Raw genomic sequence first — 24,986 nt, forward strand, 5'->3', positions numbered from 1 at the left:
CTGATCTTCACGCATGTGCGTGGTGGTCTGTGCACACGGCCAGCATCATTTGGTAGATCTCCTTTTTTTTCTTCTCATCTAGGAATCTTCAGTAGAAGGGATACCCAGGGATCTATTTGAGTGTTTGAATTGATTTGTATTTGTTTTGTGTCGTGAGGTTACTAGTCCTTTGTGAGTTGCCTGTTGGCTCTCTCTAATGCCGCTAGAAGAGCTGTCACACTCACTTTACTCTTGAGAGAACAAATTCCCAAATTCGGAGACATTCTCACACATGACATGCAGCAAGTGCAGAAAGGCCAGGCCAAGGTCACGTCTCTCATGTTCACCTGCCTTTTCTCTTTCAAATAGTTTGTTTCTCTTGTACATTAGGGTAGATGCTAAATTGTTATGTCCACCCCCAGATCCTCTTGTAAGAATGTCTTGAGAAACTTGCAAGTGAAAAAAAGTCTATCTAGCTCCTCCAAACTGCCTCTGTTAGAGCTCAAAACTTTTACCTTATATATTTTGTAGAAAACTCGAGCAAATTTAGCTCAGATTATGAGAAAATAAATACACAGAGATTTAGGATGACTGTTAGCAACCCGGCGACAGTGGAAAGTGAATGGCTCACACATCTCGGTCCTGTCAGTAGTCCCCTGCCCTGCTTGTCAGCTGTCGGCTTGTACATCCAGATAACTGTGCACATGTGTATGAGGTAAACACCAGCTATGTACATGTATATGAGGTAAACACTGGCTTGTGCACATGTGTGTGAGGTAAATGCCAGCTGTGCACATGTGTATGATGTAAATGCCAGCTGTGCACATGTGTATGACATAAATGCCAGCTGTGCACATGTGTGTGAGGTAAATGTCAGCTGTGCACATGTGTGTGAGGTAAACAACAGCTGTACTTGATTATTTCTTAGGCTTTTAAAAGCACAGTTCCATACCTGACTGGTGTACAGAAGTGAATCATTCTCCTGTCACAGAAGATACAGCCATTCCAGAAGTCAAGATTTATCAAAAATCTACTGGATAGGAGTTGACAAAGTTGGATTGAAGTCCTGTTTTTATTGTAGATAGATCGGGGTGTATGGGGGTGATATCTGTATTTATGTGATACCCCATGATGTTTGCTCAGGTTTCTGCTTTCTTATCACCATTTCTGAAAAAACTCTATTATTCATCCTTGTAACACGGAGTCTCAGCAGACCAGACAGAACTTCTATCCGGAAAATTAGTGCACATCGGTGACATAAAAGCTTTCCAGAGAACACTGTACATAGGGTCACATGCCTGCAGCCCCAATGCTTGGAATACCAAGGCAGAAGAATCACATCTGAGAAGCTACAGAACAAGGCCCTGTCTCAAAAAAACCTAATACCAAAGAACAACTTCCACCCTCTCAAATCTCGAAAATCTTTTAAAATAATCTACATGAGTTTTTACTTGAGTGCATAGAATCTCAGTTATGTTTAGGAGTAACCCTGACATGTAATTCTAGGCCATTTTCTGTAATCAGACTTGATGTAGCAATTTATCAGTTGCATGGGTGTTTTACACACTTGCTAATGTAAAATGTAATTTGGCATAGGAGTATGGTAGGCCACCAATTTGTTTCTGTACCACTGAAGTCAATTTGTTTGTCTCCTGCTTCCTTAATTATTCAAGTGTAACTTTTGCTGGAGGCTTGTATCTATAATGCCACAGTGAATTATTTAACATTTGAGGAAAGTACTGATTTGGGAGCTTTTTAATTTACCTCCAACTACTGGGGTTTATATTGTTGGTGGGTTTTTTCCTCTTTTGCTTGACTTTGATGTCCACTAATGGGACCTGAGTGTATCACCTAAGGGACCCAAAGTGAGTTAGGTGATCATTTTTGTTTGGCCTCAGGATATAGCTGGTGCTGCAAAGTTACCACGACGTAATAGCTAAGAGAGACAGAATTTAGGCGACAATGGATTAAGTGTACTTGGGAGAAAGGCATGAAACCCACATTTATAAAAATGTGCAATTAGCATCTGTCCAAGCCTTGTGCCAACAATATCAGGTCTAGAGTTTATTTTATTAATCTTAATCTTAACCTTAAAAAAATTAATTGTTAGGTCAATAGTGCATATAGCAATGGGCTGGATACAAATGTCAGTGGTCAAGCACTTGCCTAGCATGCTCCAGTCCTTGGGCTCAGCTTCTAGTACAGTTTTTTTTTTTTTTTTAACTAAATTTGCAGATATCTTTAATGAAAAACTTTTATAACTTCCCATTTTACTAATAATAGAATATTTTTGTTTTGTGTACAAAAGATATTTGTAGCAAATAAAATACGTATTATTTTAATAAATGTAGTATTATTAAATTTCAAGAAATTCAAATGGTTGCCATTGCTGTTAGTATTATTATACAGGCAGTGTGGCCTTTCTGTGGAGTCCAGGGTAGCTTGAAACTGGTGGTCTAACATAGGATGTTCCTGAACTCATGATCCCCACCCCACCCCGCAGCCTCTCCCGTGCTAGTATAAGTGTGCCAACACAGGAGGCCTGGGTGAAATAGTTCCCAGTGGTTCTGCTTTTTCAATTGTTTTGAAAAAGCCAATTCAAATTATTCTCTTGTAACTAGTAGTTAAAAACAAGTTACAGGCTGTACATGTTAGTGCACTAACTGGGACATCAAAAGCTAAAGTAGAGGCAAGACCACAAGTTTAACACCAACCTGAGCTACATAGTGAGTTCAGATCTAGCCCAAGCTATATAAGGAGACTCCGTGTTAAAACCCAAAACAATTCTACAAATGGAATACATTTTCCTTTCTGAAACACATTCAACAAACATATCCTTCTCTTCCCTAGTGCCCAGCTAGGCTGTGTTTCCCAGCTTCCCTTGCAGCTAGCTGGGCTATCTGTCTGAGATCTATCTAATGTAGTCACAGAAAAAGTGCTGTTTACATTAACAATGTAACCCCAGTAGCTTGGAGAGAAATTAAAAAGGCTTCCAAATTAATATTTTCATCAAGTGTTAAATAATTCATATTAGGCCGGACATGGTGGCGCAGGCCTTTAATCCCAGCACTCGGGAGGCAGAGGCAGGCGGATTTCTGAGTTCGAGGCCAGCCTGGTCTACCAAGTGAGTTCCAGGACAGTCAGGGCTATACAGAGAAACCCTGTCTTGAAAAACAAAAAAACAAAACAACAAAAAAATTCATATTAACGATAGAAACCTCAAAGTGTTGCTATTTCCTACCATCAAAATCCTGCACGTTGATACATGTTGAGCTGATGCTCTTGGAGGTCCATTGAAAGATGCTGTGCTCTCTGGATCACTCCTTGGAAGAGCACCAACCTGTCTGTCGGTATCTATGCCAGCGTGATGAAGGAAAGTCCACTTTAAGGCACTTAAATATGGTATTAGTTATGATTACTGCTCAAATCACCCCACCGGTGGCTGCTTGCATTCCTTACCACCCACCAAGATACGCTGGATTCTCAAAAGAAGGATACACACACACACACACACACACACACACACACACACACACGCACATGCCGCCTTATTTTTAATATGCCCTAAGCAGCTCAACAGCTGGGCCACTCTCAAACTTCCACGTTGCCAACGCCTCCTCTCCAGTACTCCTGAATTATTACTTACTTTATAAAATCTATAATCCATTTTTGCTATCCCAGACCCAGTCAGGGGAGGGGCTGGGGCTGCTCTTCCCCTGCTCTTAAATGGCTGCATGCTCTCGCTTCTCCAGCTCTCAGGCCTGATCGCTCTGCTTCCATGACTTGGAGGTACTAGTCCTGTCTCTGTCTCCCTGCCCAGCCATTGGCCACTGGCAATTAAAGCCAACTTGGGGGGGGGGGTCACATGCTGCATCTTACAGGTAGACTTGCAAATTCCCCTGCAATTTGGGAACTCAATTAACATAAGCAATAAACCAAATCCACAACACTTAAGTGGGTGCTTAGCCTGTTAACAGCAGCAGGTTAACATAATACACCTTTCTGTTTGGGCCAGTGCTATCACTGTTCTGCTAAACCCACATCCTCAAAAACTTCACCTCGGTAACTCCCACCCTTTGTGTTCTATGCCCTGTGAGCCAAGCATTCACATTTCTGCCCGTCTCATTTCTAGCCATCCATTTGCACTCCCGTTTCCGGCCTTTGTTACTTCCTGTCTAGATTTTAACAACAGCTGTCTCTGGTCTCTGTCTCTGAGCATCCTCCTTCCACTTTTACCATCAGGCCTTGCTACGTTCACTACCGCAAAATCCTTCTTACAGCTGTTAGGTGCTTTCTGTGTATCAGGAACTACACAGTTTGGAGGCAGTATACCCTGAATACTGTAGACTGTTTGCTCCCAGAGACCTTAGCATCAAGCTAGGAAACACCTAAGTATATAAACAATATGGTGGAACATGCCTGTGCTCCAAGTATTTGGGAAGAAACCACAGAGAATTGCTGTATGTTCAAGGCCAGCCTGAGCTATATAGTGACTGGCATGCTGCCCATAGCTACATACTTAGTCCCTGTCTCAAACCACAAGCCAAGAACAGTATGCAACAGATCCTTCTTCCCTTGTTGAGTGTCCTGAGCAGACTCACACAGGGAAAAGGAAGAGATGTAGTGGAAAGGAAAAGCCGAAGTGAGACTGTGAAGGGCCCAAAGAATTAGGGTCCTACCCTCGGAGACTGGGCGTTACCCAGACGGCAGCAGAGTAGACCAGGGACAACTTTCCTGAGTCAGTTCTCTCCCTCCACCCTAGAGGGTTCAGGCATTGAACTCACGTCATCAGCCTTGGCAGCAGGCACCCTTACCTGACGAACCGTCTCACTGGCCCGAGAAAATGATTTTAAAAATTAAATGCGGGCCAGTGAGGCAGTTCAGTGGGTAAAGGTCCTTGACATGCAAGCCTGTGACCTGAAGGTGTTTAGTCCCTTAAATCCACCACATAAATGTGGAACCAACTCCATGATGTTGTCCCTGACCTCCACATGTGTGCCATGACTTATGTGGTCTCACACACACACACACACACACACACACACACACACACACACACATCATCATCATCATCATCGTCATCATCATCATCATCATCATCACAATAGCAGTAATTTGTTTTTTAAAGAAATAAGTGAAGGTCAGGCTTGGTGCCTCTTCCTTCTAATACCAGCACTGAGGAGCAGAGTCAGGGGGATAAGTTCCAGATGAACTGGGATAGATAGTAAAACCTTATATAAATAAATACTAATAAGTAGATAAGGACTGACAGTAGGGCTCAGTGGTAATGCACTTGCCTGGCATGCACAAAACCTTGGGTTCAGTTCCTAATACCACAGAAGGAGAGAGAAAGGAGGGGAAGGACGGAGGAGTGAGTGAGCCAAACAAATGTAGGACTCCAGGGAAACGTGTTGTAGGACATAGCTAGTGTTTGCCAGGCAGATGGTCCTGGGCCGGACTAGTAGAGCACTTGCCTGGCGTGTGGCAAGCCCTCCGTTTCCTCTCCAGTGATGTGTGTGTGCACGTGCATACAAACACACACACACACACACACACACACACACACACACACAAACGGTCATATGAGGTGAGGTCTAAGAGAAACAGCAGTGGTCTGGGCAGTGCTTGAGAGGCAAAAGCAGAGACTTGGAAAGGATGGGTGATGGAGATTTTACCCCAAGCTCATGGCTAACTATCGCCTTGGCTACATTCACACCCCTGTGTCCTCTCACTCCATGCTTTTCTTCCTGCCAGCATTTCCCAACCTGTGTTCCAGAGTTTATGGATGCCACTCGTATAGGTAGGCAGAAGGTTAGTTAGATCAGCGTGTGCTGGCGTGCTGGGTAAAAAGCAGAGTGTAGAAGCTTTTCCCGCTTCAGTTTTTCCTGTTTCAGGAATCACTATGGACATAAGGTGTGCTCTGTGAATTCCTAAAAAGACACTTGTTACTAATTAGTTTGACTACAGAGCCATTTGAGCTGTCAGCAGTACATCTTGTAGAACGCTGCAAAAGTTTGGGAAATGTTGTATTCTATTTCAGAGTGCCTAACATGGAATCCTACTGGGAATTCTGTGAGGCAGAAATACACTTTTCCTAATGAGAAACCAGGTTTAGAGAAGCAGCTTTCTGAATTCCCACCTGATGGGGCCAAGTGACGAAAGAAATATGTGCTTATAAATTGCTTGAGTTTTACAATTGAGCCTGAATCCTGTTGCCTACTGGCTATGTGACCCTAGCTGACCAAGCTGAGAGCCTTAACCTCCTTTCCTGTTGCTGAGATAGGGTCAGTGCTCTGGCAGAAGCGGCTTAAGGAGGAGGGGTGGGTTTGTTGTGGTTTTTGCTTTAGCTCCTAGTTCCCAGTTTTAACCATCATGGTGAGGAAGTCACAGTGACAGGAGCTTGTAACGGTTGGTCGCCTCCTGTCCCCAGTGAGCAGAGAACAGTGACTGTCCTTATGTTAGTGCCCAGCTTGCTCTCTACACTTACACGGCTCAGGTCATGGCTGCGGTTAAGATGGATTTTCTCAGCACTAGTCAGTGCACTTAAGGCATTCCTCACGGGCGTGCGCTTTCAGCTGTCAAGTTGACAACACTAGCTATGATATCAAGTAAGGTCTCTGCCTCCTTGCCGCTCTGCAGGTTAGATTAGAAAAGGCATTAGAAGCACTCAGGACCACAAGTTCAAGGACAGCCCAGAGCACATAATGAATTTCTAGGCCAACATGGCCCATACAGTGAGCCCTGTGTGGCATCTTTAACACTTACCGTCTTAGCACTTCTAAGCCCTGTCCTGGTGCTTTGTGTCCTTTATCAGACTGCTCCCTCTATGAGGACAAGCACTGCCCTTACCTGGCACACCTTTTTCTCACCTAGTACTTGGACATTGTGCCCATTTCAATCTTTGTCTAGATGATCGTGTCTTCATTATAACATAAAGGTTCTGTCTAGACTGGAAGAAACTTTCTCTTTTTTTCGGGGGGGGGGGGGCGTTTCAAGACAGGGTTTCTCTGTGTAGCCCTGGCTGTCCTAGAAGTCACTCTGTAGACCAGGCTAGCCTCAAACGCAGAACTCGAACTCAGAAATCTGCCTGCCTCTGCCTCCCAAGTGCTGGGATTAAAGGTGTGCGCCACCACTGCCTGGCTGGAAGAAACTTTCAAATCACATGTTCTGTCTTTTAGGCAAAAACAAACAAACAAAAAAACACAACAAAACCTTTGTTATAAAAAGCAAAATATAACACAACATTTAAAGAAAGGATATTAGTAGATTATCATAAACTATAACCCAGGAGGCTGAAGAGCTGGCTCGTGTTCTGCAGAGAACCCGAGTTCAGCCGCACATTCATGTCAGCTGGCTCACAGCTACCCTTCCTTCACCCCAGCTCCGAAGGGTTTATGCCTCTCTGGCTTTCACGGGCACCCACACTCACATGCACAAACCCGCCCACTTCTTACCCTACAAAAACATAATTAAAAAATAATTTTTAGAAGAATCAATTTTAATTTTTTTGTTAAGATTATATCATTTCTCCCATTCCCTTTCCTCTCGTACACTCCTCCTTGCTCACTTTCAAATTCATGGCCTCTCTTTTCTTTAATTGTTGTTACATACATATATATATATATATATATATATATATATATATATATATATATGCACACGCACGTGCGCGCGCACACACATTGCTAAATATAACCTGCCTAGTGTTGCTTGTATGTATGTTCTTAGGGCTGATTACTAGGTATTGTATAACCAGTAAGTCCCTGAAGACTTACTTCTTTGGCTCTCAGCATTCCTTAGCTGCCCGTAGTTATTTGTGTAGGGTTGAGGCCTCTGAGTTCCTTCATCCACATTGGTGTGTCTGTTGTCCTTTTGTTCATCTTATGTTTAGGCAGTCATGTTGATGAGACATTATAGTGTAGCTTCTAACATTGGTAGGAGGCATAATCTCACAGCAAGCTCCCTGATCCTCTGATTAGTTTTGAAAATCTTTTCACTCACTCTTCTGCAGTGTTCCCCGAGCCTTAGGTATCTGAGTTGTTTCGTAGATGCATCAGTTGGACTTGGCCTCCACAGTATTATAGTTGGTTGTGGTTTTCTGTAGTAGTCGCTGTTACAAAAAGAGGTTTCCTTGTTGAGGGGTGAGGACTAGACAGATAACTGTGGGTCTAAAGATAAATATTTAGAATATAGTTAAGGATTATGCTGGTTTAGTAAAGTGGTAGTTGTGGGTTCTTCAAGATCTGTGACTTTGACAGCCCTAGGTTGAAGTAGAAATTTCTGGTTTGTTTGGAGACAGTTGTGTCATGTGATATGTAATAAGTTTTCTGGAAGCTCACCTGTGAGAGGATGTTACACTGAAACAGACACTTGAGAGGACCTGTGTTCTTTGGAAAGGGTATAAATAAAACCCAACAGGCAGTGAACGATGCTCTCGCATTGGTTCACTTTGCAACATTTTCACTGGTCTTCGCTGGTCTTCACTTTGTAGAGAGAAATGTACCAAAGACCTTTTCGATTCTTGCTGCCTCTGCTGATTCATGCCAATTCAGTGGAGCCCTGCAGTTTCTGCTGCATTGAGCTGCTGTTACTGATTGTGTTTGCTGTTTACTATTGGACAGAAACTGCTTGAGGGGGTGGGGGAACCCAATACCCTCTTCTGACCTCCATAGACACCTATGTGCACATAGAATCCACACACACAAGCAAACATAAATATAAACAAATTTTTAAACTAAGAGTAGTTGAAAGGATTTCATAACAGACATAGTACCCTACCATTTAGTGTGTTTCTATTACATAGCAGTCAGTTGCTACTTGATCAGGATAAATTATTGCTACTAGTATTTAAAGGGAAGACATTCCTAAAATGTCTCAAAACTCTTAAATTATACATTTCAATTTAAAAATATTAATATTTGACTATATAAATAATTCAGTGGAAAAAGGTTCTATAAACCAAAAAACAATTATCAAATTTTAAAAGTATTTGCAATATGCATATGCAATGGCTGTATTTTAACCTACAGATAAGTGAAGGGCTTATGTATTAAGATGTCAGGACAACGAGGCGGGCGTGGTGGTGCATGCCTTTAATCCCAGCACTTGGTAGGCACAGACAGGCGGATTTCTGAGTTTGAGGCCAGCCTGGTCTACAGAGTGAGTTCCAGGACAGCCAGGGCTAAACAGAGAAACCGTCTCGAAAAAAAACCAAAAAAAAAAAAAAAAAAAAAAAGTCAGGACAACACCAACATGAACACAGGACACAAACAGACAATAAACTCAGAACCTGGTGGGAATGAATTTTTAGCTTTTGGCCTTCAGGATCAAATATCAGATGAAAATACCTAAAATTATATATCTTTTCTAATTAAAAAAAAGACAAGAATGAAGCTAAATGGTACAGTTAGGTTAGCTTTTTTTGTTTTTGTTTTGAGAAGTCTCTGTGTGGGCCCCACACTGATCCTGAACTTGTGACCCTCACAGCTCTGGCCCCCACTATTGTGCCTGCAGTCCTCTGCCACCACAGTCACCTCCAGTTTAGCTTTCTTAAAGTGAACATCCATCCAAATGAAAGATGGCACCATTACTGCTAATTTTTCATTCAACTCAGCTTTTAACTGAAGTAATTATGACTAAATTAGTGATATATACAGTAATGCAACTGATGGGCCTCAAGAACTCAAACTAAGGGGCTGTCAAGGAAGCTCAACTGTTAAAAACACATGCGTATACTGGTCTTGCAGAGGACACAAGTTTAGTTCCCAGCACCCAGTTCCCAGTTATATGGCTTTCAACCACCTAGAATTCCAGCTGCAGGGACTCTAAGCCCATTTCTGGCATCACCAAGTACCTGTGCTTACATGAACATACCCACACAAAGACACACACACATGTACACATAGTTTAAAATAAGTCTTAAACAAAACAAAGGGCTGGAGAGATGGCTCAGCATTTAGCAGCAAGGACTTGCAGAGATCCTGAGTTCAATTCCTAGCAACCACTGGGTGGCTTACAATCATCTATAATGAGATCTGATGCCCTCTTCTGATGTGTCTGAAGACAGCTACAATGTATTCCTATGCAATAAACAAACAAACAAACAAGCAAACAAACAAATAATTCTTTTAAAAATTTAACAAGCATGGTGATGCATACCTTTAATCTAATCCTCAGGAGGCAGAGGCAGACTTGTCTCTGAATTAAGGCCAGCCTGGTCTATACAGTGAGCTTTAGACAGGCTAATGGCTGCAAAGTGAGACCATGTCTCTCTCAAACAAATAAGTGGGGGAAACAAGATTTATCATAGACGGACGGACAAGAAGGATTCTAAGGCTGGTGAGAAAGCTTCGTGGGTACAGGCATTCCCATGCAAACCTGGTGACCTGAGTTTAATCCCCAGAAACAAGGACATGGTGGAGGAGAGTTGTCCTCTGACCGCCACATGTGTCCCATGGTGTGGATACCCACACATAGCATCACACACACACACAAAATAATAATTAATAAGTAAGTTTAAAGTATAATTAATATACCTCTAAGTCAAATCCAAAAAACATCTTGAAGTTAGCTTCTTGATTTTAACATTATTGTCCTCTAAGTGAAACTGGGTCAGGCAAAATTGAAGATGACATGAACAACTCTTCATATGTGGAGAATATTTAAAAATTGGAAAAAGACAGAGAGGGACTTTTATTAACCTTTGAATTTAAGCAATTGGACTTGGTCTCAGCTGTTAATATTAGAATTTATAATTTGTTTTTTAGCACGTTATTACGTAGCAGCTGGTGACTTATAATTATAATAACAATAGGCTGTGCCTATGAGGCTTCAGTTTCTCTTCATACATTAGGATTCTACAAGTACCTAAAATACCAAGCACAACCAAACTGTGTGTGCCTTGGGGGTTGGTTAAGTTAAAAAACGTCTTGAGAAATGAGCTCACGCAGGAACATATTGATAATATTATTCATGTTGGATTCAGCTATATAAACATATGATATAAAAGTAAACGTAAGTAACCCTGAAACACATAGTCCGTGAAAACTGTTATAGTGCTGTTTGCTTGAGGTCGTGTGTACATAGGGAGAACTATCATACCGACTGTTTGCATAGGGTCGTGTGTCAGTGTATATATAGACTAGAATGAAGGAGAGAGTTCAGAGTGGTGGTAACTCTCTGGGCCAGGGCAGTCCAGGATGGGTGAGCCTAGGCGTAAGGAGGCCATCCAGCGTGGTTTTCCTACTACGTTAGTTTATAAGTGATATACTCATGTTATTCTACATAAAGGCTATTTAAAAATCAAAAGAAAATTATAGTTTTCAAGTAGTAAAACAACCATAAGAAATCTATCTGTGCACACTTTAAGAAATCATAAGCTGGATTCAGTAGCATGTACCTATAATCCTAGAAGTCAAGAGTCTGAGACAGGAGAATCACTACTTCACATCTGAAGCTAGCTCAGGCTACCTAGCAAGATCCTGTCTCAGAAAAATCAAAACAAACTAACAGAACCAAAACATCCCCCAAACTCTGAGTACTTATTGACTTATTGACAGTGATTCCAAGTGATTATACTGAATAATTTAGCTTACTATGAGCTTTTGTAAATGCTTTCAAAAGATACCTCTGCTATTTTTCAGAGCAATTTCAAGAAAGCCTATGCAGTTTGATTACATGTTCCTTATTGACGGTATTCTACTTACAACAATAAAATGTACATACAAATGTAGCAGTATTACTAATTCATTACAGGCAGTACTTATTTTCTTCATTAACTTTTTATTGTTATTTTCAACTTACACAGCATGCACAAATACAGCAATTACATGTTGAGCAAGAAGGGAAGGCGCTTTATGTTCAACATTCTGTACATCAGATGCCACTGCTTTGCCAGATTGTCTAGAAAAACACAATATAAGACCAGCCTCTTATAACACAAGTATAATTAACCACCAAAAGTAGGTGGGCTAAGCTGCTGATGTACTCAGCCTGAAAGTTAGCTGATCATATATAAATAACATGGTATTGATTAGCCTGCCTAAACTACATTACAGTAAAACTGAGCTGCATAAATGGTTTTCTGGATGCAAAGAGTCTTTAAATCTTTTTCTTAAGGGGATGTTATGTGTTGACTAATAAATAAAAGGCAAAAGGCAAACGTAATATCCAGTGTCCAGTTCCACATCTTAAATACCATTGAATTCCTGGTGTGTAGAGCTTAAAAACCAGCTATAGCGGTCATTTACTTAAGATCCTGTATAGACAGACGTATACAACAGAATCAAGGGGAAAGCTCTCAGTGGTGGTAACTGTGTCTGGGCATATGCATAAATGTTCTGTACAGAAAACCTGAAATTACTTGAGATGTGTAATAAAGCATGTGCTTGTAATCAATCCCTTGGAAGCTGAGGCAGGAGGCAAGTTTAGCCTGTGCAGCATAGCCAGGCTCCATTTCAAAAACTTTTTAAATGGAAGCCTGCATTTACTAGCTTTATGAGTTAGTGTTCTCTCTGATCCTTTAAACCCAAATTCAGAGCACTGCAGTAGTAAGTGATGAGTTGTAAAAAAGACGTCTTAGGTTTTGTCTCCAATCTGTACCTGATCAATTATTTAAACTTAAGCAAGTCATGCACAACTCACTCATCTATAAAGTAGGGACAATACTGAGTTTCAGACCAGCACCATCTCCAGCAATAGCACATGTCCAGCCAGATACAGTTGACCTGAAGGTCACTCCTGCTGCTGTGTCCACTCCACTCTGCTGAACAAATGTGAATATGAAAGTCTTTGTTTCAAACTACCAGGAAAACAGGTCCTGCGTCCGGTAGTCTTCCTGATACTTCAGTGCACACTCATGTGACCTATTGGAGTTCTGTCCACAGCCACTATTGTGGCTACTACCTCTACCCATATCCATTGGCTGTACCTCTGTTTGGATAATGATAAACAGTCCTTACCAGCTCTTGCAGATGCTAGGTATGAACTAGCTTTACAAAAAGCTTAGAATCCGGGGAACCCCTTAGTCATATGCTCTTAGCTTTCCTTTTCCCTCCTCAAGACTGTCTCTAGGTGGGCCAGACAATAGAGGCGCTTTCTCAGGTTGGCTCTCCCTAACCTTGCATTTTACCCTCAGAGTTGCTGGCCCCACAGATCTGTTACTGTGATTCCCCCCCCCCCTCTCACTATTTTTGAGCGAATCAGTAGAGTAGAATACACTTAATTCTTCACCTGCACCTCACTCCTGCCAGGATTAAAACACCTTCCCCACAGCTCAACCCGAATTTCCCAGCAGCCCTAAAGTAACACAGAGAAGATGGAAGTGTCACCTAGAACATTTCTTTGTCCACCAAGAAATGACAAATGAAGAAAGCCAACTGATGCACATGACAGCCTGTGTTTGGCTGGAAAGGAAATGTTGGTGAGGATTCAAATGAAGGAGGCATGGCCGAGGGCTGGAGGTCAGGGTGAGTCAGACGTGCACTGGGTGAGCTGAGAAATACTGAGGTCCTAACAGAAAGCAAGAGACTTAAAGCTTTCACACGCTGAGGAGTTCTGGATGGCCAAGGTGTAAGTGTGCAAACAGGCTTTTCGGAGCCTCTGCAGTTTGATTTGGTAGACAGAGACGACGAGATTGACTGCACGTGGTTAAACCAGGCAGGAGAACAGTGGACCTGAGGAAGCTGCCAAGAACGCAGGCACACACACAGAGTGTCAGAATAGACAGTCCCAGTGGAGGTGGGGCCAGCTAGGAGCAGTGGGTGACGGGGTGAGGCCCGGACTCCGCTCAGATAGTTGTTGACTCACTTATCCTGGTACTAGATTTGTTCATTTGCTCATTGATTAATTGAGTCAACCAACGACGTCTGTGGAGCACTTCTGTATAATAACAGAAATATAATAAGTACTGCTGTAGCTCATACATACAAAAATGTCTATAAATCTGGGATTACTCCATGTTCTTCATACATATGAACTGTTACCTCTCACAACCCTGGCTGGAAACAAAGCACTGTCCATGGAACACGGACTTTGAGAAATGAAATAGCTTACTTAAGATTATAGTAAGCAATTGATGGAACCCATGCTCTGTTCAGTGCCACAGACACATTGGATTAGGGTATCCTAGATGTACACTCTTGCTGGTCTAACATCTATACTTAGCCCTGAGCACAACTTTGTGTGTTCTGAGTTTGGCAGTACTAAGTCGTGTCTGAGTGAAGACCAAGTCACCAACTTTCCCTGTGACCTCTAAAGCCTCAGCATTATCATAAGCATTCAAGTATTCTGTAGATTATTGTTTGTTTATTGGGACAAGCTTTCCATTTAGAGTTGACTGTGGGTGATGGGAACAGTGGGAAGTGCTGTACAGTTTAAAGATAAAGATATGTTTGCAGGCCATATCCCCTTCCACTGCTCTGATGTGCTCTTGTCTTTTGTGAAATGCTGATACCTGAATATTTTCTTTGCTGTAGAAACTAGGGTTTGTTTTTTTTTTTCCCCCAGCTAGACTTCTGCCCTAAACAGTTGTTGTATTCTAATAGATGGCTTTGGTAGCTGGACATCAAAATGAATGTCATTTGACATTAGTTCTTCAATGCTCATTGCTCTGCACTTTGGTATTAAAAACTTTTGATATTCCACTCACATTCATTGGAGGCACCATTTCAAGGCATTGTTTGAATGATGTGTACCTGCAAGATTCGCGGCTGTCCAGGGATAATTGTGTCCTGCCGTGCTCACAGCATCTCCTCGGAGGCTGGAATTACTTACATATGCATCACAGATAGTGATGCAATAAGTTTTTAGAGGCTGTGCATAAGACAACCAGCAAACTGAGACACACAAGTTCCCACCCCTTCTTTTCAAAGCTGTAGTTAATCACTTGAACACTAGCCAATATAGTAGAAAGCTGGCAGACTTGCCTTTGCAGCAGGCCATGTAAAAGTGTTTATAATTTACAGCTTATTATGCCATGCAAATGACAGTGTTCCAGTGAAGGAGAGTGAGAAAATATGGCTGTGAAATTGCTTAACTCCCCTTTGTTAGCTGTTTTCTGGCAACAGGAGAAGGATACTTTACACTTAAAATGCATTTCTGTATGTAATTTTGTCTTTCAATTAAAAACTTCCAGCAGGGGAAGGTTACTTTTTAACTCTTTTTATAGGTGGGCCAGAACAGTTTTAATTTAACAAAATCAATAAGCTGAAAAAAACCAGAGTTCTCAGGGAATTGAAATGAACTAGTACTTATGGCCGCAGTTTCTTTAATACTTGGTTTTTGCCATTTGCACATGTTTATTTATTTGAGGTGTGTTCAGAGAACAAAGGCCAGACTCAGACTCAGCACCAGGCTGGCCACGCCTTCTTTACCTACCTGCCCTTACTGCTACAAGTTTGATTGATTGATTGATTTTACATACCGAAGTGCTTAGTAAGTAACTTGCTTTCAGGGGTACTTGGTGGTACTTGGTGTAAGCTCTGTTGTTGTCTCTTGTCTGCAGCACTTGGGCTGAGGCTTGGTCTGTCTTAGGACCACTTTATGGGGATGCGGAGATGCCTGGGGATTCTACAGACTGTGTCATGCATTGCATTTTCTGACTTCATAGACTCATACAGTTCCTAAAGCCAAAAAGCACCTTGCCCTGTTGGGGCCACTCCCTCTGTCCCTCTGTCAAGCCTGATCACAGCCTAGCAGAAAAGGAGGTAAGGCTGGCTTCTTGGTGCCCGTTATGTATGAGGCTGGCTTCTTGGTGCCCGTTATGTATGCCCTTTGAGGAAGCAGTGAAAGCAGGAGCTGGACTCTGAAAGCCTGTGTGTGTCCTTTTCCTTCCAGCTTTTAAGCTGAGATGCTCCATTTAGCTTACACTGTCGTGAAGGCGAAAGGGGGAAAATGGTTACATTAAATATTTAAAACATGCTTTTCTGTTTTCTGATTTGCTTAGAAGCTAGAATCTTTGTGGGCTTGGTCAGTTAATAATTGCATGGGTTTTGGTTTGGTTTGGCTCCCCCCCCCCAAATAGCGTTGATCAATAGGTATGGATCATGTCTAAACAGGATTTTTTTGTGCACCTGTAACCCATATATTTTTAGAAGTAATAAAATCCTATCTCAATGAGAATAGGATGTCTATGTCAGCATAAGGGCACTGTTGTTTTTATTGTTCCTTTCAAAAAACTTTCTGGTATAAAATGTTTTATAACCACATGAGAATTTTTTTTTATTTCTTGTTTCAAACCCTATTAAGATAAACATTACAACTTTAAAGTCATCTCATATTGAGTTTAAAAATAAAAAATAAAATTAGCTGTAATAATTGGTTGTGTTTCTTGCTTCTGACTTTTGGTAAACTGCCCCCCTCCCAAGGAAGGGGAGATGGACTGCTTCACTGTTCTTTGCTCTCTCATCTGGATGTGATGGTGGGTCTCTTGGCTCAAGGCATGAGTGAGTTCTGGGCTACCCAAGGTGACATAGTGAGACCCTATCTCAAAATCAAGCAACAGCAACAATAATTAAAACTGAAACTTGAAGTAGGTGGTGCTCTCTTGAGTAGCCTTGGTGAGAAGACTGCCAGCGAGCCACCAGGGTAGACTCTGTGCCAACCGCCCCCCAGCCTCCGCAGTCTCGGGCTTGTTTTGTTTTTCTTGGCCTCTTTGTAGAACAGAAGGCCAGGCATGGTGGAGCAGGACTATAATTTCAGCACATGGAGGTGGAGGCAGAAGGATTGCCACAGGCCTGAGGCTGACCCTCTCTCACATGTATGTAACAACAGTGACTTGATTTTTCCATTTTATTAGATATATTTATTACTGCCAATCTGGGCATCTGCTAGCCATGAGATAATCTCTGTTGCTTGCCTACTAATGAGTATAAAATTAAAGAAAATTGAACTTTTTATTGGTAGGCATACCTTTCCAGTAGTGAATGGCTGTCCTTAATACATTTGGAAGGGGAAGTAACTCATCGCTAAGAAGAACCCTGCGATTCCTGTGAGTCCTTAGAGAGGACCAGAGCAGCGCTCACACCATGGGCCAAGCTGAGGCGCTCACACTCAGTTCCCTGCAGCCACGGGCCATTCCTGCGCGCGGTTCTTAAGCCATGAGTGCGTGCTTGTCCTCATCTCAGTAGCATCACAGTTCAGGGGGGTTCTTAAAGACAAACAAACAAACAAACCAAAGCAAGCTTTGGGTTTTTTTCATTTATTTCCTATGTGTATCTCTGGGTTAGTGTGGAGGTCAGAGGATGCATTGTGAGTTGGTTCTCTGCTTCCACCTTGCGGGCTCCCAAGAGCAAACCTAGGCTTACCAGCCAACACTTTGCCTATTGAGCCTCCTCGCCTCCTCAAAATCTCAAAAGTTTGAAGTGTGATTCATATGCATTTGTTTTGACTGTCATAAAATTTAAGATGTGTATACATTGGTTGAACTATTAGAAGTTTAAGAGACTGTGGACCATGGACCAGAGTCATAGATAGAGCTGTGCAAGGCCTGTTTTACTGTCTGCCTGTAGGTCTGCTTGGCAGTTATTGAGTGTTTGACTGAATGTATGTCTGAGCACCATATGTATGCAGTGCCCACAGTGGGTGCTGGGAATTGAACCTTAGTGTTCTTGGAGGAGCAGCCAGTGCTCTTAACTAATCACCTACCTCTTCAGGTTCACAATGGGGTTTTTGTTCTTTGGGTTTTTTTTTTTTTAAGGTTCATTGTTATTTTATGTGTATATGAATATATATATATATATATATATATTATATAATGCATACACTGTATATATTGACATGCCTGGTAGCCAAGGATGAAAAGAAGAGGGCAGAGTAGCAGATGGTTGTGAGCTGCCCAGTCTGGAGGCTGGGAAGTGAATCACATCCTGTCCATGTCGGTCTTAAGCCAGCTCTCTACTGCAGTGGTTCTCAGTCTGAGAGTCATGACCCTTTGGGGGGTTGAACAATCCTTTCATCAGGTAGCCTGCATATTAGATATTTACATTATGAGTCACAACAGTAGCAAAATTACCATTATGAATTAGCAATGAAAATAATTTTATGGTTGGGTCCCTACAACATGAGGGACTGTATTTGCATTTAGGAAGGTTGAGAATTACTGCTGTAGTGCCACAGGTTGCTTATCACACCTGAACTTTATCAGGTGCCATATCAAAAAAAATAATAATAATAAGTCAATTTGACCTTTTTCACCTGAAAGTTTGTTATCTTCTGTAGATGTGTTGAGGCCCGGTCCATAGAGGTGTAGCAGTGGAAGAACTGAAGTGATTCTGTTATATATAGTTTACAGGTTTGTCAGCTAAGGGATGGGAAGAATACTCTTAGCTCATTTGCCAGAGTAAAGACTAAGAGAAATAACCAACAGAGTTCAACTTAGTTATGAGAAATTATTCAATAAAATGTACAAGTAACTCTGACATGTGCTTGCGTATATGTGTGCCTGGCCAGGACATGCTCTCCTTAAACACACAAATGAATACCTGGTCTCAACTGTTCTGTTTGCTAGAGTCCAAGCTACAAACTTGAAGACTGGTTTGTTTGTTTGTTTGTTTGTTTTTTCCTGCTTGTATCAAGATTTCTTAAAATTGAATATTCTGATGAGCAGAGTTCTATCAGTCTGAGTTAGGGCCTTGTCCTGTCCTGTAGCATAAAATTTGAAATCTTTTGGTTTCGGTTCATCTTCCTCTCTGATCTGGCCTCAAGCTCTCCATACTGAACTGTGGCTCCTCTTGTCCTGGATTTTTACTGAAATAAAGATTCTATCCCAGGTCCAACACATGAAAGTACTCAGTTTAGTTCACTAAATGAGAGCCATGAGTGATCACTGCTATCGTTGTTTAACAATGAGTTAATCTGACTCTGACTGTTGTCTTTGTATCCCTGGGAATTGTAACATTTCATCCACAGTGCTTTAGAAACCTCTTTGCAATCATGTCTGTGCTTGTTTGACCAGCCACGAGCTCAGGTCCCATTAAACAGTTACCTGCTGGTTTGCCAAAACCCAGTAAGTAGGTTTTTTCCAGTATCCATTTAAAAATTTGCAACTTCTACAAGATTTAACCAGGTTTTTGTAACCACAAACTATAAGAGCTTTGTCCTCTCATTATAATCCATTAAAAATCAATAAATGTGGGCATGGGCTTGTCACAAAGCAGAGAAACCTGGCGATCATCTTGAGAAAATACCACATTGTACACAAAGGCAGTAAGAATGCTTAAAAATAAGTTGATGTAAATGAGGCATGGCAAACTATAGGTTGGTGCCTCACCATTAACTTTAATTTTGTGACTTTTGTCAGTTGATGTCGCAACCTTAGCATTATTTTTAAAATAGTTTTTAGGGTAATTTAATTAAGTAATGTGGTGTTTGCTTGTTTCAGACAGTGTGCCTTTGTTCCTGTCAGAACCTCGCTGGCAGGACATTTCTTCTCCCTTTTGTTAATATTCAGTGTTAGATAATGGTTTCACAAATAATAGATTCCAAGGACCTTTGATCCACCATTACTGTAGAATAAAATGCAACTTAATTTTTTTTTCTGGGCATAATGGTTTTAACCTTGTGTACTAATTTGACTGTGCTTGTGGGGGCAGGTCCTTAAATGAGACGCAAATGAAGGAAAAATTGCTAATGCTGCCGCTGTATGTCTAATGAGCACTGTGTAATAAAGCATAACCTCTTCGACATTCCTCTGGAAAGCAGTGTGATTATTTTGGATGGCTAGCCCTTTGTGGATGGCTCGTTACCGTCTGGCATAATGTGTATTGATAGAGACTGTAATTGTCAACTCCTATTTGACATGCTGCCTCTAATAAATATGGCTTGCATCACTGGAGCCTGCTAATAGTTATACAGGCAACTGTAATTAAAGAAAAGATTGTTTTAGGTTAGGAATACACATGTATATTTAAAACTCGAAGATCTGTCTGTGCTGCCCTCTCCGAGCTTCTCCTCTTAGCATATTTGAAGTGTTAGAGTTCCTTTGTCAGTGTAGACAAGCATGTGTACATGTGTGTGCATGAGAGTATGTATTCATGTGTGTGTGTGTGTGTGTGTGTGTTTGCGCGCGCGCCCTAAGCCTGGTCTCTGCACCCAGGTCACGTGAAATTAATCCTTACTGTTTTGATGGTCAGTTACTCACGTTTCTCGTCTTTTCCTTTCTTAAACTTTACTTTTTAAACTTTATTTTCCTTTCATTTTTTGAGAAGAGAACTGAAAGGATTTCTGGCAATTACAATGAAATATGAATCACATGGATATTGAAAGCACACAGAATATTATATACAATATTTGGGGGATGAAAAGTATTAGGTATAAGATTAGAATTAGATCTGCTTCATTTTAGGAAACATTAAGATCTAGTTAATGGTAATTTTTTTAAAAACAGAATTCAAGAGAATAATATTTCTACTGCCTCCTGTATAATTATATGTTCTAAATTTCTGGACAGGAAAGTGTACTCTTGGCTTATATACTATAATTCGTATTTCCTATAAAATAGAATGCTTAGTGTGGCATGTAAAATTAGAACATGTGCACCTGCTTATTCTTCTTGCAGAAGACCTTGAAAATAAGGCAGGGCTTGAGTTTCTTCCTAGTAGTATAAAGTATGATGTAATTTTCAAGCCAAGAAAATGGAGACCCGAGAACATAAAAAGAAATAATTGTGGAGAGAACACTACTGTTCATCCACCTGTTGATTTGAACCCTTGGACTGTCCACAGTTCCTGATGCCTCTGAGCCAGCCCCTTTGTACGCAGTGGCACAGGGGGCTTGTATCACCTCCTTTGCAGAGCCATTGTGGCACAGCAAGATGGAGATGACATCCTGAATTTTGCTGCCTAGTAGGGAATCAACACGGACCAAGTTTCTTCTCTTTGTCCTTTGATTCTCTCTTCTTTCTCTACCCATACAGACAATCACACCTCTTGTCTAACACTCTCTGTTGTCTTTCGGTGTCTTGTCTATGAATTAGACCTTAAATTTGGATGAACAAGGCTAGCCAGGGCTGTCACCCAGGCAGGCACTCTTCTTTCGCCTTGCGTGGACTAACTCACCCAGTTCTCAGCAGTCCTAAGACATGAGCAGGGAAGTCTAGACACCAGAACTGGCTGGAGACCTGAGAAGCAGGGTCAGGCCCCAGCGGAAGCAATGGCCGAGAGGACTGAGGACCTAAATCTGCCCAACGCCATCATTACCAGGATCATCAAGGAGGCCTTAAGCACTATCTCCTGCGCCACCAGTATCTTCGTTTTGTATGCCACATCCTATGCCAATAACTTCGCAATGAAAGGGAAGCACAAGACTCTGAATGCCAGTGATGTGTTGTCAGCTGTGGAAGAGATGGAGTTTCAGCCTCTCTCTGCAAGGCAGAGCCATCTTTGGCACTGGTGCCTAAGATTTAAAAAAATAAAATAAAATAAAAACTGACCAAAAAGATCAAAACCAGTTCTTCCCCGACGCAGAGCATCTGCGTTACAGAAAGGCATTTTGCTTCACCAGTCTGCAGGTTATGGCTTTGTTGTAGAAGCGAGTCTGTGTGAGTACATACTTTGGTATTGCTTGCTTGCTTAAAGTATGTTGCTAGCGAGTTTCTGATCTCATTTCCTTGCCCCTCCAACATAGTAATAGCATCCGTGTTGCCTGCTGAGCTCCAGGTCACAGAGGCACTAAAGCTCAGGGGAAACAATGGGGCTGTGATCACAGTCACCCAGTTTGACTGTACAGTAGCTGACCATAGGTACTCGTGCTCAGAATGGCTGCTCTCTAGGAAATGACTAAGGAGCTGTGAGCGAGCGAATGAGGAAATGTCTTCACTTGATGGTAGCATGACTTACTTGGTGTCTGGCTTTCTAGACTTACTTAGCTTTGTAGATGCTCAGTCGTCTGGGGTGGCTGCACTCCTGTGACATATTCTCTTCAATTCTAAGTGTTGATTGGAATCTGTCACAAAAGGGTGCCAATTCTTAAAAGCAGGGGGCTTAATCTTGGAGGTAACTCAGTGCCTGCCATTGTAGGACCTAGTGCCACCTCTTGGAAGGTATAAAATCTCAGATCCATCTCCCAGACTTGTGGCTGCTGCTTTTCATTCCCTGGGCTCATAACAAGTTCCAGAGACTTTATTTCCTCCGGGCACAGCCTGTTCTGTCTCCATCTCTCTGGCTTCTGCTTCCCAGTCCTGCTTTCTCCTCCTCTTACTTATTTCATCTTTTAGTCTAGGGACTCTGATAACCTATGTCATATTCCAAAGTGCAAGGTCCTCAGATTCCTTAGTCCTAATCTCCCGTCTTCTAAAGAGAATTGAGAAACTCCTCTGAACTTTAAGGTGAGTGAAATGGTGCTCAGGAGTGTAGCACCACTGCTGTAGGTTTGAAAGTGTCTGTTGGCCTTTCCTTTCCCCCATTTAGTGCTCCAAGCACTTTTTCTGTCTTAGTTGTGCACTTGAGGCTGACAGGTGATGTAATAGAGTTGGACACTGTTTGCTAGTCAGGGCAATACAGGGAAGTTTGGTGAAAGTGACTGGAGACTGTTGAGAAAATTTTAATGCTTTCTACAAATAAAGAACATTCTTGTTTAAGAAAAAACAGACAGGAGCTAGTGAAGCACATAGAACAGGGAGGAGGGGAGGAGGGGAGGAGGGAGGGAGGAGGTGTCGCTCAAAGTGACATAGCAGGGCTAGGGTTTGAACCCAAGGAGTCTAACTCAGAGTCCAAGTCTCAGCCATTTAGCTAAACTCCCTCTGCTCAGCATCTCTTCTCATGTTTATAGGACGGAGGGCAAGAACCAGATCTGCAGGGTTTAGAGGGCCTGGTCCTTTCTAGGACAAAGGCAGCGTGGCTTGTAAGAGTGAGGAGAGTGGGCAGGTGGTGCTGGCAAACCTGTGAAGAGAAAGAGGACCTGTGCCTAAGGACGTAGCTCTGCTCTTGTCTGTTCCAGGAAACCCTCCCTGACCTCCATATTAAGTACTCTATTCTAGGCTTCCACAGCATACTGTACAAACAGTGGTCAGACAAGGCCACATGTATTGAGCACAGATCAGTACACTGAAAACACTTTACACATGTCATCTCATGTGTGTTTCCTAGCAGCCCCACATGGCAGGGTCAGCGGCAGAGGCCTCTTTACCTGGGTGAAGACTGGAGCTTGGATGATGGTCATTAACATGGCCGAGGTCTATATAGCTAAGAAACAGTCGATCTGAGATCGAGGCCAGATGTTTCTGGCTCTAAGCACATGCCCTTACTAACTGTTGTACCTTTGTCAAAGGTTATGTGTGTAATATGTATTTCTTTCTCACAATAAAATCTCCTTAATAACTGCTGTATCTTAGTCATAATTGGTATAAAACTCTGTCAAAACTGTCCTTTAAAGAAGAGACAGGATACTTAACAAAATGTGCTTGTTTCTACTTGGATTTTGCCTCATATTGGGCTATTACTACTTTTTTGATATCGTATATTATGGAACTATAAAGCTCACACACAGTTATTTCTTTGTAGGCTTTATGGACTGAGTTGTGCCCCTCAAAGTGTATGTGTTAGAGTCCTAACCCGGCTATGATTGGGTTTGGAAACAGAACTGTAAAGGAAACAACAAAGATTGAGTGAGGTCTCGGGACTGCTGTCCATTCTAAGAAGAGAAACAAAGAGGTCTTTCTTGCATGTATGCATGTGCTGGAGAGACACTTGAGAAGGGGGCTGCAACCAGGGAGCCCTTGCCAGAAGCTGAAATCTTCTGCCTTTTTGATTGTGAAACTCCAGCCTCTAGGACTACGAGAAACTGTCTAGCTTGAAGCTGAGTTGTTTTCATTTATCTTGTTACTGTTATTGGTAACCCAGGCAGTTTAGTAGGTGATGCTAAATTTTGGGGCGTTATTATTGCTATGACAAAACCGTATGACCAAAAGCAGGTTGGACAGGAGAGGGTTAATTCGGCTCAAGCTCTGCATCACTGGTCGCCATAAAAGGAAGTCAGAGCAGGAGGCAGGAGGCAGTGCAGGAGCAATGGGGGGTGGGGGTGGGGGAGTGCTGCCTACTGGATTATCCCTGCAGATGAGGAAACTGTGGAGGGATGCAGCTTGCTGGAGTATTCCTTGTGGCCTGCTCAGCCTGCTTTCCTACAGAATGCAGGGAAGCCACTGCAGGGGTGGCATTGCCCACACTGAGTTGGGCCCTCGCATGGATTACTAATTAAGAAACCACCCTTCAGGCTTGCTGACAGCCAGGGCTTATGTAGGCAGTTTCTCAATTGAGGCTCTCTCTTCTCAGATGACTCTGACTGGCACTTGTTAGAATCTAAGTCAAATGTTGTTTGAAGAAGTGTTCACAATTGACTGTTTAGCATGTTGAGTATCTAACTGCCATAGTACATAACTCAAGATACGCTGTTAAAAATAGAAGAAGAGGCGGGAATGCTGTGCTTGTGTAGCGTGTGCAGGCCCTGGGCTCACTGCTGCAGCTGAAGAGAATCCCAGTGGAGGGAGAGGAGAGTCATCAGACTGCAGAAGCACAGAAGGCTGAATTGCTGGTGTCACTGGAGTTCCAGCATGCCAGCATGCTGTTCTAAGGCAGCTGAGGGACTACCCTACATCCTACCCTTTATTCCCCATGAACAGCATGGCTGTCTCAGCTTTTCTCCTCTCAGGACTCCTACCTTAGTCATTTTCTGTGGACAAATTCAATACAGGGGCAATTCGATTAGGGCCCACTCAAATTATAGTAAACTTAAGGCCAAGGAAAGCTGAACAGGTACAGTTTTTAATCCTTTTTCTTTGAATTTTTTTTTTTAAAGTCATGGTCCCATGTAAGACTGTTGGAACTCTCTGTGTAGCTGAGGACATCCTTCTACCCGGGTGCTAGGACCACTGTACTGGTTATTTTGTGTCAACTTGACACAAGCTGGAATTATCATAGAGAAAGGAGCTTCAGTTGGGGAAGTGCCTCCATGAGATCCAGCTCCAAGGCATTTTCTCAATTATTGATCAAGGGAGGAGGTCCCCTTGTGGGTGGTGC

The 24,986-nt window shown here is 42.3% G+C and overlaps 1 protein-coding gene across 3 annotated transcripts in view; it reads left to right on the forward strand.

Moving 5' to 3' along the window:
* Pdss2 (decaprenyl diphosphate synthase subunit 2) overlaps positions 1 to 24,986 on the forward strand; it is a 219,317-nt gene that overhangs the window by 74,397 nt on the left and 119,934 nt on the right. The gene's annotated exons all lie outside the window — the stretch shown is intronic.

Source organism: Mus pahari, chromosome 9 (genome assembly GCF_900095145.1).
Source record: "Mus pahari chromosome 9, PAHARI_EIJ_v1.1, whole genome shotgun sequence".
Lineage (NCBI taxonomy): Eukaryota > Metazoa > Chordata > Mammalia > Rodentia > Muridae > Mus > Mus pahari.